We start from the raw sequence: 13,880 nt of genomic DNA, 5'->3' as shown, positions 1-13,880 counted from the left end.
CGGTGGGGTGAGCGGCGCGCGAGGGATGCGGGCGCAGGACAACAGGTACCGCAGCTGCGCGGGGCCGGGAGGGGCTGCGTGCGGAGTGTGTATATGCGCGTGTGTGTGTGTGTGTGTGTGCGTGCCGCCTGTTCCCTCCCCCCCGCCACCCTGCCAGAAAGGGGTGGGAGATCCGCTGCCGCACGGCCGCTTAAAAGCCCGCGGCCCAGCCGCAGCTGCCTGGCCCGGCAAGAGGGCTGATGTAGGGATCCGCGGTGCGCCGCGGCTGGCGCTGGGGAGAGGGGCATAGGGCGGCGGCGGCGGCGGCCCCGCGGGGCCGGGCACGCTGGGCTGCGGCAGCCGGCGGGGGGGCGGCCGCGGTGGTGCGGTCCAGAGGGCGGTCGGCTGCCTGGATGGCCGGTTCCTGCGGCTGCCCAGCGCTCCGGGCTCGCTCGCAGCCCAGGGACGTGCGCTTCCTTCTCCCGCATCGCACTGCAGTAAGTTCGCGAGGCGCTGGGCGGCCGAACTGCTTGCGGTCGCGGAGCTGGGGAGGGGGGGGGATTGTGTCTCTTCGGGGCTACTCGTGGAGGTGCTAGGCTCAAACTTGAAGCTAGGAGGGCTATACCGCATCTGTCATGGATCGCCGCTTTGGCACCTTATTAATGCCAGATTGTCTCGTTGACCTGCACCGCTTAACTCGAACACGGTCAGAATGGTGATGCTTCCCGGGCTCGCGTTGAGAGCTGGGGTTAGGCAGCGAGCTGCGAGGGCGTGAAACAAATGGTGCAACTGCAAACTTGCGCTGTAAAGACTCATCTGCAGAAACTTTCAGAGTCTGATTCGACATGCAGCCTCTGAGGGTCTTTTCAAGGAAAAAATAGAATTACCATGAAAATCGGCAAAGTTTTATACGTGTGAAGTCTTTATTTCTGGATTGCGTGGTCCAGTGTTCTGGTTTATTTTGTTGAAAGGAGTTTCATTTGTCTAGAGTGCCTGTATTCGCATTTTTTTTCACTGTGAGTGTGCTGATTTTGAAATGCATGAAAGATTTTTCTCACAAGATTATCGTATTATAAGCTGTTCTTTTTTTTCCCCCTAGGTAAACAAGCAGATTGTAGTCTTCAGTTAATTCTCACCAAATTTGTAGAAAAGCTGTCAAGTAGAAAGAACTTGATTAATTTTCAGGAGCAATTCTGTCCGGCTGATGTAACTTTTGAAAGCAGATCTAATAGGCTAATAAAATCCATATTGCAAAATGAGAATGAGGATGCAACAGGATGAGGAAAAAAACAGTAACTATTATAGGAGAGATAGGCGTCAAAGATGTTCTAAAAAGGCACTAAGTATCTTTTTTTCCCACTCTTGTTCTCATGAAATGACCTGGTGTAGTAAATGCTTCTGCATTTATTGAAACATTGTCATACATGAGAAGTGCATAGCAAGAACCTGATAGGCATTCCCAACTGACTGAACTTGTGCTAGGCTTTATGGATATAATGACAGGAAATATGTTGTTTTTCCCCAACGTAATATCCACCATTTCCTAGTGTTTGAAATATTTATCTCATACTGAACTAAAGTGAACATCAAGAAACGTGGGCCACCAAAAAGCAATGCTTTTCTCTTAGGTTTTGTGTTAACGTTTCTGTTTTATTTATTTATTTTTTATTTTTTGAGGTGGAAGGACTTTGTTGTATACTGTGGCAGGAAATTCCCAGAATAATAATTCAGCTTTCTAAAATGGGTGTGCAATAATGTAATGCTATGGATTTGAAATATTTGTGGCCCAAATCTGTTCTTCTGTTGTAGAGTCCTGCAAACATCTAAAGTTGATGCTGTTATTCAGGTTCGGAAAAAACTACACTGTATTATGTTTCTTTAGGAAGGAAGAAGACACATACATGAACTGTTGCTGACAAACTGAAATGTCCTTTCTTTAAACATCTGTAGACGTCTCTGAATAAAACACTGAAATGAAACTGTTAAGTAGAAATACCGTAGTGAACAGATGCTCTGTTTTTGTGTGCAGTTTGAAAGTAACAAAGCTAATATGTTCTTAAGAGCGCCAGACATCACTTACTTTATATATTTATATATATATAATCTGTGAGGTTGCTGTATCATTTCTGTTCCGGAGCATGATGTAATTCAGGTGACACTTTATGGGATCAGTCTAGGTACCTATTGCGGGTGGAATGAGATCACTAGCAGAGGAATGTGGGGAATGATAAGAAGGCTGTAGATCTGCTAAGAGCAGCATTTTGATGAAGCAGGATGTAAAAACAGCACAGTTGTGAGTACAGGTAGTTATAGGTCAGGGCTAGAGAACTTCAAAGCCAGTCAGCTGCATGACTGAGCTGCCTTTTGCTTTATGCTTATATGACAGTAGCACTGAGCTCTTGTGAATGTCACTTAAAGAATGAAACATACAGGGATGAAGTTATGCTTCATCATAAATTTAAGAAATGTTAACTGTATGATATATCATTCTCTTTAAATAGTTGTGACCTTTATTAGTTCACTGTTAAGTTAAATTTTTTGCACATAGTTCTAACAAGTCTTTTGAAGAGGCTCACAGGAAAGATGGGGGGAGATGCTTTATTCAGGAGTGTAGTGTGAGGAGAAATGACCTTAAGCTAAGAAAAGTACATTCGGATAAAATATAAGGAAGAAATTCCTTACTTGGTGGCGAGGCACTGTCACAGGCTGCTCAGAAATGCTGTGGATGCTCCATCCCTGGAAGTTTCTAACAGGATGGGGCTGTGGGCAGCCAGATTTGTTGGGTGGCATCCTGGCCGATGGAAAGGGGGTTGGAACTAGCTCCTTAGTCCTTTCCAACCCAAACCATTCTAAGACTCTGTAAAGCATCAGGTATTTCAGGTGTGTCTTTGTTATCTTTGTTGTCAAGAACTCTACATGATTGCATTCATAGCGCATCTTCTCTTGTCATTGTAAGAATCTACAGCTGTTGTGAAAAGAGTGTGACAAAACATTCCCATTTGTGAAGTAATGGTGAAGGAGTGACAACAATAGGAAAGGAGAGCAAAGCAGAAAGAGAAGATCTTTGTAGCTTAGTCTTCAGGAGTGAAAGAATTTCAACTAGGCTTCACCTCTGAAAAGATGAAGGTACTTGAGAAAGACATCTATGTTTATTTCAAAGTTATGGTGTAATATCTGGAAGGCATCAACAGAGTGCAGTGCTGCTGAAGAGCAGAAGGCTGGCTTCCTGAAATCCATTAGTTTTAGATTCTTGCTCCCAATCTTCTGTCACTATCAAGTAAACTTTGCAACCAATTTTGTGCATTACCAATTGAGCTTCTCACTACTCACAAACAAAAAGTAAATCAATAAATTGTACCAGAACTTTGTTTGGATATCATTCACTTTTTATTTTATATTTATGCAGAACTGATTTGAAACATTACTCTGTAGCAATGAGAAAAATTCATAGCCATTCATTCAGTAGTAGGTGTTATAAAAGATTTAAAAAAAATATATCTTTTTGAGTATAATTCCTTATAAGAGATTTGTTGACCTTCAGTGGCAAGTTTCTTAGACATTTCGTCAAATCATCTTTTTCCATTGCTTCCTGTGGCACTTAGAAAGTAATTAATAACAGTAATAATAGACTTAGGACAGTTATTTATCCATAAGTGTTCTTTTTTTGTTTTTTTTTTGTTTTTGTAACAATATTTTAATAATTTCTTATTTCATTATGATGGTATAGAAGGCAAAGAGCCTGAAATCATCTGTCTAGACTTCAGTAGACACATCTGAAGGATGGAATGCCATTCCAAGAGACCTTGATAGGCTCAAGCAGTGGACACAGGAGAGCCTCATGAGATTCAGCAGAGACAAGCATGAGGTCTTGTACCTGGTTCATGGCAACTCCTACTGTCAATACAAGTTTGATGGCAAAGGGGTAGAACACAGGCCTGCTGAAAAGGACTGGGGGGTACTGCTGAACGGAAAGATGGGCATAAACCAGCAATATTCCCTCGTAGCCTAAAGAGCTGACCATATCCTGGGCTGCATGAAAAGTGTTGCCAGCAGGTCAAAGGAAGTGATCCTTCCATTCGCTCTGTTCTGGTGAGGTCTCACATGGAATACTGCATCCTGATTTGGAGTCCTTAGTGCAAGAAAGACGTAGACCTGTTTGGTGCACATCCAGAGGAGGGACACAAAAATGATCCAAGGGATAACCAGCTCATTTATGAGAACAGACTGAGAGAGCTGGGGCTGTTATGCCTGGAAAAGAGAAAGCTTTGGGAAGACTTAATAGTGGCCTTTCAGTATCTAAAGGGAGGCTGTAAGAGAGAAGGGGACAGACTCTTCAGCAGGGTCTGTTCTGACAGGACAAGGGGAGATTTATACTGGATATAAGAAAAAAGTTGTTTGTTTGAAAAGAACAATAAAAGTGGTGAGGTACTGGAATAGATTGCTCAGAGAGGTGGTAAATGCCCCATCCCTGAAGACATTCAAGGTCAGGCTGGATAGGGCTCTGAGCAACCTGATTTAGCTGTAGATGTCCTTGTTCATTGCAGGTGAGTTGAACTAGATGACTAATAATTTGTTTGTTTGTTTGGGGACAACTCTGTAGCTCAACCAGGTAATTTATGTTGCTGCAGTGATATGCTGGTCTTCACTTGACAGGAAGTTTATGTTGCATTCAATGTGTCTATGAGAGCAAAATAAGCCACAGACTTTGGCTTTGAAACTGGTATCATCAGTTTGTTGATCTGAACTTGCTTTCATCAAGCTAATACTCTTCCTACAAATAGAAATGATTTGATGTAGGTAGGGTATTTAGGCCAATTTAGCAAGTAGATAAGTATTTAATTATTTTCTTTATTTTTTAAATCAGGATGATTTAGTGTCCCAAAAAATCAAGTTAAACAGCTTTATGCAATTTAGCACATATTTTTCCTTTTTGTTTCTGAAGAAAATGGATTTCTCTGAATAATTGCAGCAGTTCAGCCCTGAGGGGATATCGTCATGTTTAGTTTGCCACAAGTCTGAAAGCATAACAAATGTAAGTATTTTGAGGCAGCTCAATTACTTCTTGCCTAACCCCTTAGTACTAGTTTGGAATGAAAATGTGCAACTCTGACACCCTCTGACACCCTCTGACATTGTGCTGCCCTAAACCAGTTAAAAAAAATGAATATAAAATGAAGGAATACAAACTTCCAAACACATTTGACAGTTCAATGTTACCAATAAGGATTATATTTTTATTTTTAGATTTAGTATTTATCGTAATAAGCTATGAGTAGAATGGCATCTAGGTACTTTTTATTTTCTTTGACATTTTGATTTTCAGAATAGACTTTCTAATTGTGCTAGCAGAAATCCAGTTAATATAAGTGCCTTGTTTTTGTTTTTAGTTTTATTCTCAGCTACATTTCGATTCCTGGGTATGAAATTGTTTTTTTGTTTTTTTTTCTTCTCTTTATTTTCCAGTATTTGGTGGGATATCTAATACACAGCAGTAGTAATAAGAATATCATTCTCTATTCCTTACATTCGTAAGAAAAGAACCCCAAAAGATCTGTAAGGCAGTTTGCCCAAAATTCTATTTTGTATATTGTCAAACAGTGAGTCTTCTGCTATGAAATAGAGCTTCCCTTCCCTTTGAGTGGTCTTATGGGAAATAATGAGGTATTCCAGTGTAGTAGTGGCTTATTCAGAGAACTGAAGAACACACACAGATAATGGAAACTTTTTTTTTTCTTCCTAATTTACTTCTCTAAGTCTTGTTGCATAAAGAAAAAACAACTAGTCAAGTTTGTTCTTTCTGATCTAAATATGTCTCCAGGTGGATATTTCTGATGTTTATGTTGGTTCATATTTGAAAGAATAACAGATGGTGCAAAGTTAACTTTCTTTTCTGTATGTTCTGAAAGTAAAAGAAGTGATGTCTTGTAAACCTGGTATTTAGGGCCCTCTTTAATGGTAGAATTTCTAACATCTCCTGCAGAAATGGCTGTATTCAACATTCTAAAGGAAAGCAAGAGTAGGATAAGGCCAAACAGATGTTTTTATGCACGNGAGGGGGGAGGGGAGGAAAAAAAAAGGGGGGGAAAAGGATGAAGGTGATAACAGAAAATGAATTGTAGACTAAATGTTTATCTATGTGTGTATATATATGTGTCAACATGTATACAAAAGTAAATATAATGGTTACTATTCAAGTTTAGTCTCCATGAAAGAAACTTCTAATATTTGAAAGAATTTAAGCTAATGAATTCACTGATTAAATTTCTAGTATTGAAACTTTATGTTCAAAATACTTTTTAGATAGCCAGGATGCTCCTCCCTTACAGTGCTGGAATATTTTACTCAAGATTTTTAATTTGGTGGTTTCTACGAATTCTGAATAGAATAGTTATGGTAATTTTAGTCATCGTTAGAGCTGAGTTTTGTTCATGTTAAAAATGTAGATAAATTGAACTGTTAAATCCTATATTTGGTATCTAATTATCATCTGGTTACCTTTTCTTGTTCCTATTTTGCTGATGGAAAGAGAAAAACATCTGCTGAGTAAGATTCCTATTTTGTGATAAGCATCCAATATAGGTCAGTTGAAATATATTCTGGATGTATCCAGGTCTATAAAAGATGTCTAGGATGGCAATTTCACAATTTAAGATCTAATTTTAAGGCAACCAGCTTTGGGTGAGATACATTGCACTCTTGGGTATTTTCTCAGCTAGGAAGAAAAACACAAGGAAGAGTTGAAATTCTAAGAAAGTGTAAAATCATCCCTATGTGCTTCTGAAAATAAACACTGTAAAATAGTCCTACAAAATAGTTGCTTAGAATGAGCTATATCCTGTATGTTAAATAACAAAGTACATCTTTTTGCTGTTGTAAATTTGATGAAGGACTCCAATGGCTTCTGCTCAGGAGGGGCAGTGAGTCATTTTACCTTTTTGACTAGTGAGATTTGTGTTTAAACAGACTTACATCTGCTCTGTCAGAGAACTCAAATGTTCTAAATACCGATCTTTGGTAGAACAGAAAGAGGAAACCGTACTGCTCTATGTTAGGCTTAGTGCTGTTGACAGCCATTTTGTCATAAAAGTAGAATGACTGGAGGAATCTCAGGGAAACCTCCCAGCTTTGATAAACAAATGTTAATGACAGGAGATACTCTGAGAAGAATATTCATTTACTTCCTCAGTAAGTTTAAAGTACCAAGTGTTTTGTTTCCCTTATAGAGGAAACTACCATTTCTAATGAACAAGGGGAAATACAAGTCCCTAGTAAGGATTTCCATGCATTCTTATTGAGATCTGATGAGCTGAATTCAGACTAAGCTAGATCATCTGTTAATAACAGAAGAATCTGTAGAATCACATAGATACACTCTACCAATAACAGTAACATGTCCAGTCTTATTTTAGCACAATTTAACAAATAGAAAACTGTGGAGGAAACTAGTAAGAATATATAAGCCATATAAATATCATGTATTTTCTAAAGAGTACTCTTCAGGGTTCAGTTTGGTTGATCAGTTCAAAGTACTTTCCTGGTTGACTCTGGTTATTCAGTGTAGCTGTTTCATTTCAGGCCCTACATTACCAGCTCTGAAAATGTTCACCAACTGAAGGATGATATGACTCTTTCCATATCCTGACGTGGTGGTTTGTAAAAACAGGGAATTCTGCATGATTAGTCCAGGACTCTAAGGGGTTAGAAACCACGGAGAGAATAATGATTCTGTGTAGAAATCCTGAAAACTTCTGTAATTAATCTTTAATTCACCTGCCATCTTCTTGTAAAATGAAATAAAAAAGTTTCTTAGCAAAATCAATACCCAACTGCTGTGGAGCATGGACTTACAGAAATGGGAATTACAGAATATATGTACATTATTGTGTTGTTCACTTGTTCTAAAATCTGATCTAATCCATGTATCCTGACAAGGTGCAACTCCTTAGATTTGTTGTGAGGTCAAGGGCTGAATTGTCTTGTATTATTTGTGTTCTTGGCAGTGTTTCACTGGAGAGTACCACAAGCAGGCACAGTTTGCCAATTCTTGTACGTAGTTCTTGAAAGCCACAGTTTCCATTCAGATTCAAATGCTTCATCTCTTTCTCTTAGAGGTTATTAATCTTTAATTTATTCAGGAAAGGTTTCAGCTCTCCTCCCCTTGTCTTGTTTACTGCTCTGATTCCTTGGAAATGCAAATATGTCTTTGGCAAAGCAAGTGCCATCTCTTTTAAACTATGAGTGAACTATTAACCCATGGAGGTATGAATTGCTGTTCTTCTCCAGGAGAACTCATATACATATCTCAATATGAGGATCTTTTGCACTTGCTGAACCTTATATTTTAATATCAATGTGTGCGCTGATAGCTCTGCACAGCAATGACATGAATATGAATTAGACCTGTGAAATAAAAAAAAATAAAAAATAAAAAAAAATCAAAGTTGATGTTCATCTTATTCAAACAGGTGGAATCTCAGTTCTCTTTGAGGGATATATACTGACTCAAAGGTACCAAAACTCTTTAAATAGAACCTGTGCATCTATTTTCTTTATAGAACCTAAATGTCTTGAACATTAGAAACATCATCTACTACTTGTGTTCAGGTATTTCAGGAATTTTCAAGGACTGGTAAGGCCACTTAAAAATTATTTATGCTACACACAAAGTTCAAAATCAAACATCTGAAGCCTTAACAGATGTTGTGAGGACTTAGAACGTATGAGTGCTAGAGAAGGAAAGGTAAGTCTTGCCTCTTGAATTTAACGATGTTGTTGTTGTATCTGCAGATTTACTACAAATTTCACTGAATGTCTTTGTAGGATAACCTGATAGAGAGGAAAGACTTATAGCTCATATCGGTATACTCTTTATACACTCCAATGTTGTAAACAGAGGAAAGCAAAGACTTTGGACAGGTTGTTAAGCTTTTTGTAGAGAAGAATCCATGTATAATAGATGGATTCTCCTAAAGAATTGACAATACAGATTCTATTCTTTATGTTGTTTCACTGCATATGACTACATGGACAATTAGGACTTTTGAAATAAAGTTTGTCATCAGTTACTATCTAGCTATTTTCAAAAAAAAAAAAAAAAAAAGATAAAAAAAAATGCCAATATTGCTAGTAAAAGCTGTTTGTGAGCTGCAGTGTTTACTGTCATCTGTATGGCAAGTAAATAAATGCAGTACAAATTGTCGTAAACATTGTAACATTTCTTTTTCCTTCTTTCCATTTTTTTTTTTTTTTTTTTTTTTTTTCCCAGAGGCAATTCCATTACTGTTAACCAGTTTTGGGGACTTATTGTACGTAAATTTCATTGTGGCTTATTCATATTCTTATCAAGGCAAGACACTATTTTCCAGGACAGGTGGATGGGACTTTCTTCATCCATCTTCTTAGAAGCATAATGATAGCATTACTGGATCAGACAGGCAGTCTGTCTGTCCTAGTACGCTGTCTTCCAAGAGTGATTATCATAGAAAGAATGTAAAAATAGGCTAAGCACTTCCAGAGTTTTCTTCCAGTCTCTAGTGTCAGTTGCTTCTTTTTTAAGGTGGAAGCTTTCTGTTGTACTCTTTTATACCGTATCAACAAGTTGCTTTCTCATTTTGTCCTTCTCTTCAGCTGAACTGTAATCAATTCAAAATGCTCAAAACTCTATTATTGAAAATGTAAGTAAGTGTACCGGGGATCTATACAATGGAACAAATTGTTCCTTTCTGAATACATTTTTGAGTGCTGCTGAGCATGGATCTGGTGTTTCTGATTATAATTCCAAAATTTCATTTCTGAGTTATAACTCATCATTATTGAGCTTGACTGCTCATCACAAGTGTATAGCTGGGATTCTTTTTTATCCCCACGTACATTACTGTAAATTTATCTACGATGAAGTGTATGAGACAGCTTCCACTTCCCACTGGAACAAACATTAGCAAGCAGCAGAAGTGGGAGTCAGGTGTATGGGAACTGTTGAATCATGGCCTGAACCTCTGATTGATCACCCAAGGCAAGCACTGAGTCAGCCATGGGAGCACAGGTGAAGGCAATTCAGCTGTGTGACTAGAAGGCATGGAGCCTGGCTGCATCTCTCCTAGACCCTGTTTAAGGGCTGACTGCCACTGAGGATCTCTCTCTGGAGATTGCTCCTTGTGGAGTTTCATTCAAGCCTATGCCACCACTGGGCACTTTTCATTTGTCTCTCATTATCTTTTCCAACATGATAATTTTACCAGCCTAACTTCTCTATATTCTAGACATCTGTATACTCACTGACCATACAGTCACGGTATTAGGGAATTTAGTGCCTCTTTTATGCTTAAATCCTGTTTCAACTCTCCATATCTTTTCCTGCATATAACCTTGAAAACATTATAGTACATGTTGCATGTTTTGAAGTGATGTAAGAGATCTTTTACTTATTTTGATGCAGCAGCTCTATGATATTCATTGATATGAATATAATAGGAGCAAAAAGAATGACTTCATCATCCATGGGAAATCAACACCTTTTTTTGTGATTCAGATCCATAGTGAATGTAAAATTAATATTCAGGGAGCATTTGGAGAGATTATTGAAGCAACTCATCCTACCTGGGTTCATATCACTTCTGGATGAAGTCCAAACCTTAAGTTTTATTTTATCTAGGTCATAGGCTCAACTGAAGAGGAGTTCATAAGTATATGCTACTCACCAAGTGTGTCTTTCTAAATAAATGACTGTAGATTACAATGTTGCTAAAAAACAAACAAACAAAAAACCCCAAAAAATGCCCCTCAAGTTCCCAAAAGACAACAAAAACACAACAAATCCAACATGAATGTATTTATCCTCTTTTAATTAACTAATAAAGCAGTGGGAACATAGAATTGGAATAGACCATTGTCTGGTCATTTAAAACCTGAGGAAACCATGTTACAGATGCTTCATTCAGGTGGGGCTCACTGACCATCCATTTTGCACACCCTGAACACAAGCCACAGATTATTTCCCTTCAGTCTAAAAAAGAATAAACGAAGTGGTTTAAGATTTATATTAGAACACCAAGACTTCAAAAAGGATAATTCTTTTTAAGAACAAAGTGGTCAAAAATACTGAGATAATTTTAGTTTAGACTAAAATATAGTACTTTGCTTATATTTATATGCCTTTTATAATCACCTATGAAGATATGCAAGCATGTTACTGTCACAGTTTTTTTAAGGTCTGCTATTTTAGGTGGAAATATTAGAAAAGATAGGGGAAATTTTAATTTGGAAATGTGGCTATTCTCAGTGGGAGTCTGTTTCTAAGAATTATATTTCTGTGAAATTGGAAGTCATGCTTGGTTGAAAAAATACATTTCTCATAAATTATTCTGTATGGACTTCTCGTTATAAATAATGTTGGCAAATAATAGAGCTAATAAATAATGTTGCATATATTTTTGCATTACATCATTTCTTTAATCATTTTAGCAGGAGTTACATTTCTGTGATGTTACTTGAATCTAAACAAAATATTGTCCAGTATTTCAGAGGCATTCTGAACTAATGAGATAGATTTCTATCACTCTCTCAGGTATATAATGCAAGCGTTTACATTATAAAGGAATCTGATCAATTTCAGTGCAGTAAGATATGCGTTAAATAATAACTAACCACTGTAGTGTCCTGGGCTTGCAAAAATAATGAATACCAAATGCTGTCAGACGATAGCCTATTATTCTCTGGATCTGAATGTGAATCTGCAAAGGTGAGTGTGATAAAGAAAGTGAATGGTAAATGAGGAAGGCCAGTGCAGTCTGACTCTAGTTACTGCTTTTAAATTGTGCACCTATCTGAACGTGTTTAGGTAGACTGAACAATGTTTCCTGTGTTTCAAAGTTTTGAAGGTGTAATGGCATATAATATAATATAAAATGAATGGTAGCTATTCAGATGTCTCCTCTTTGTGAATATTATCCTAGGAGAAATTATCATGGTTATTTTCCATGAATTTTCCCTTAGCAATACATGTTATGGTCCTAGTGGCAGGTGCATAGACAGCGTATGCAAGCAGCTTCTAACCTGCTGGCACTTTGAGGAAGTTACTTTATGTTTTAGAGCAAGATAAATTAATTCCTTTGGAACTGTTGGCTTTTGTTCTGTGTCTGGAGCTGTTGCTGGCATGTGTGGGAGTTTCCCTCGTGTGCAGAGTGGTTGTGGTATGGAGTGCGCGAGACAGGCTTCAGTGAAGTGATTTACAGTCAATATTGTGGGATTTGGCAGTGGTCTGTATTTGAACTGCTTCACTGTGATTGTAACTTCATTCATTTTGGAGAACAGAAGTGGAAAGCTGTGTGAATCTGGTATTTAAATAAATAGTTTTATCATCTTCAGATCTTTGGGTGATTCTCCTTGTAAGGGGTTTGCTCGTTTGGAAGAAGGTAGATGTGCAGAAATGAAGATAGAGTAAGGTTTTTATTATTATTATTATTTTTAGTACAAAAATCTTTAGGTATGAATGAATATCTGGTTTTATTTACAGGTTGCTGTATTGGAGCCCTGCTTACAACACTGCTTCCTAGGAATATGTAATACACATAAATTATTTTTTTTAGAGGATTAACATATCAGCCTTCAGATATGGCTTTTTGTTACAGATTACTGTTGTGCCTCTAGTTGTGCTTCATATAGTACTTTTCTCCTTCTGTTTTCTTACTGCCGTGGTAGTAATATTCCTAGAAATATGAAAACACACTACTATAATCTAGGGAACACATAATAAAGATTATTTATTTCTTATACTACACCAAAGTGTATTTTCAGTTACAAGGAAGTAAGTCTTGGAAAATATTAAGGTATATAACTCTCTTTCTACCCTGTTATCTTAGAGTCAGGGAAATATGCTACAGAATTTAAACTTACCTTGTCACTCAGCTTTTTTTTCTTCTTCTTTTTTTTTTTTTTTTTTTAAATAAAATCCGGAAAATAGTAACATTTTCTTGCATTTCCTAAAATGGAGCACCAAAAGCACAGCTGAGAAAAATTCTAGCCATTGCTTTCTTATATCCTATCATCCTCTTGGCATCCCGTTCACCATCATATGCAGAGTCATGCTTGATTTGCATGTGTTTTGGGTGCATTTCTGTTTAAAAATATTTAAATTTCTACTTGGGATGATTACAGCAGTTATTGATATGCAGAAAGTCAATCTATACTTGTGTAAACTAAGTATTAGGGCTAACATTTTTCAGCTTTTTTTTGGGAGTGAGTGCAAAGATTCTCAGAATTGAGCAATTCTTTGTTTTTTGGATGAAAACTTAAGTCGTATTATTTTGTGGATGTTAAGGTCTTCTTCTTCAGAGATCCGAAGTGCTGCTTAAGATGGTTTATTTGCACAGACATACTGATTGCCAGAGCAAAGCTTCTGTCTTTCCCTTCCATGTATAAGAGATTCTTAGAATCATTTTCCTGGGTGGAAGAGGCAGAGAGGGTTGTGGTTGTGACAGAGATACTGGAGAAATGCTTCTAAGCTTTTTGAAAACTTGTTGACCCAAATGAAATCTTGGGACTGCGTCCTGCATCAACAGAGCTTTTACTGCCAGTCCTCTTGTTCTGCAGAGGCAGAAGAGAAAATGTGAGACCAGGATGTAAAGGACCAAGATTCAAAGTGGGCATGCCCCTCCTCTGGGCAGGCAGGAACCAAGACTGCTTGCAGTCTATGTGCAAGACAATGTGCCTTGGTTATGGAAAGAGCAGAACAAGGAGTCTCGTTTGATAGACTAATTACTTGGTAAATTCTGGAGCATGAGAGGAACAAACAAAATGTTGCGATTAATGAAAACCATGTAGTTAAACAGAGATGTGACATGGTGCTGAGAAGAAAGAAGCACACCAGGAATAAAGATAAGTTGAGGCCACGATGTCTGAGAGGC

The 13,880-nt window shown here is 37.9% G+C and overlaps 1 protein-coding gene across 7 annotated transcripts in view; it reads left to right on the top strand.

Annotated features, from left to right (window-relative positions):
* DGKB (diacylglycerol kinase beta) overlaps positions 1-13,880 on the top strand; it is a 339,581-nt gene that overhangs the window by 9,361 nt on the left and 316,340 nt on the right. For 2 of the 7 annotated variants that reach the window (XM_015853622.2, XM_015853623.2), the window contains exon 1: positions 319-476. The exons of 2 other annotated variants lie outside the window; for them this stretch is intronic. The gene's annotated coding sequence lies outside the window, so the exon portion shown is untranslated. Of the gene's footprint in view, positions 1-318; positions 477-13,880 lie in introns of those variants that run through there. 3 more of the 7 variants (XM_015853625.2, XM_015853624.2, XM_032443170.1) reach the window with 2 other exon arrangements.

Source organism: Coturnix japonica, chromosome 2, assembly GCF_001577835.2.
Source record: "Coturnix japonica isolate 7356 chromosome 2, Coturnix japonica 2.1, whole genome shotgun sequence".
Classification (NCBI taxonomy): domain Eukaryota; kingdom Metazoa; phylum Chordata; class Aves; order Galliformes; family Phasianidae; genus Coturnix; species Coturnix japonica.
Note: the sequence above shows the minus strand (reverse complement) of the source record. Positions and strands in the feature narration are given on the sequence as shown.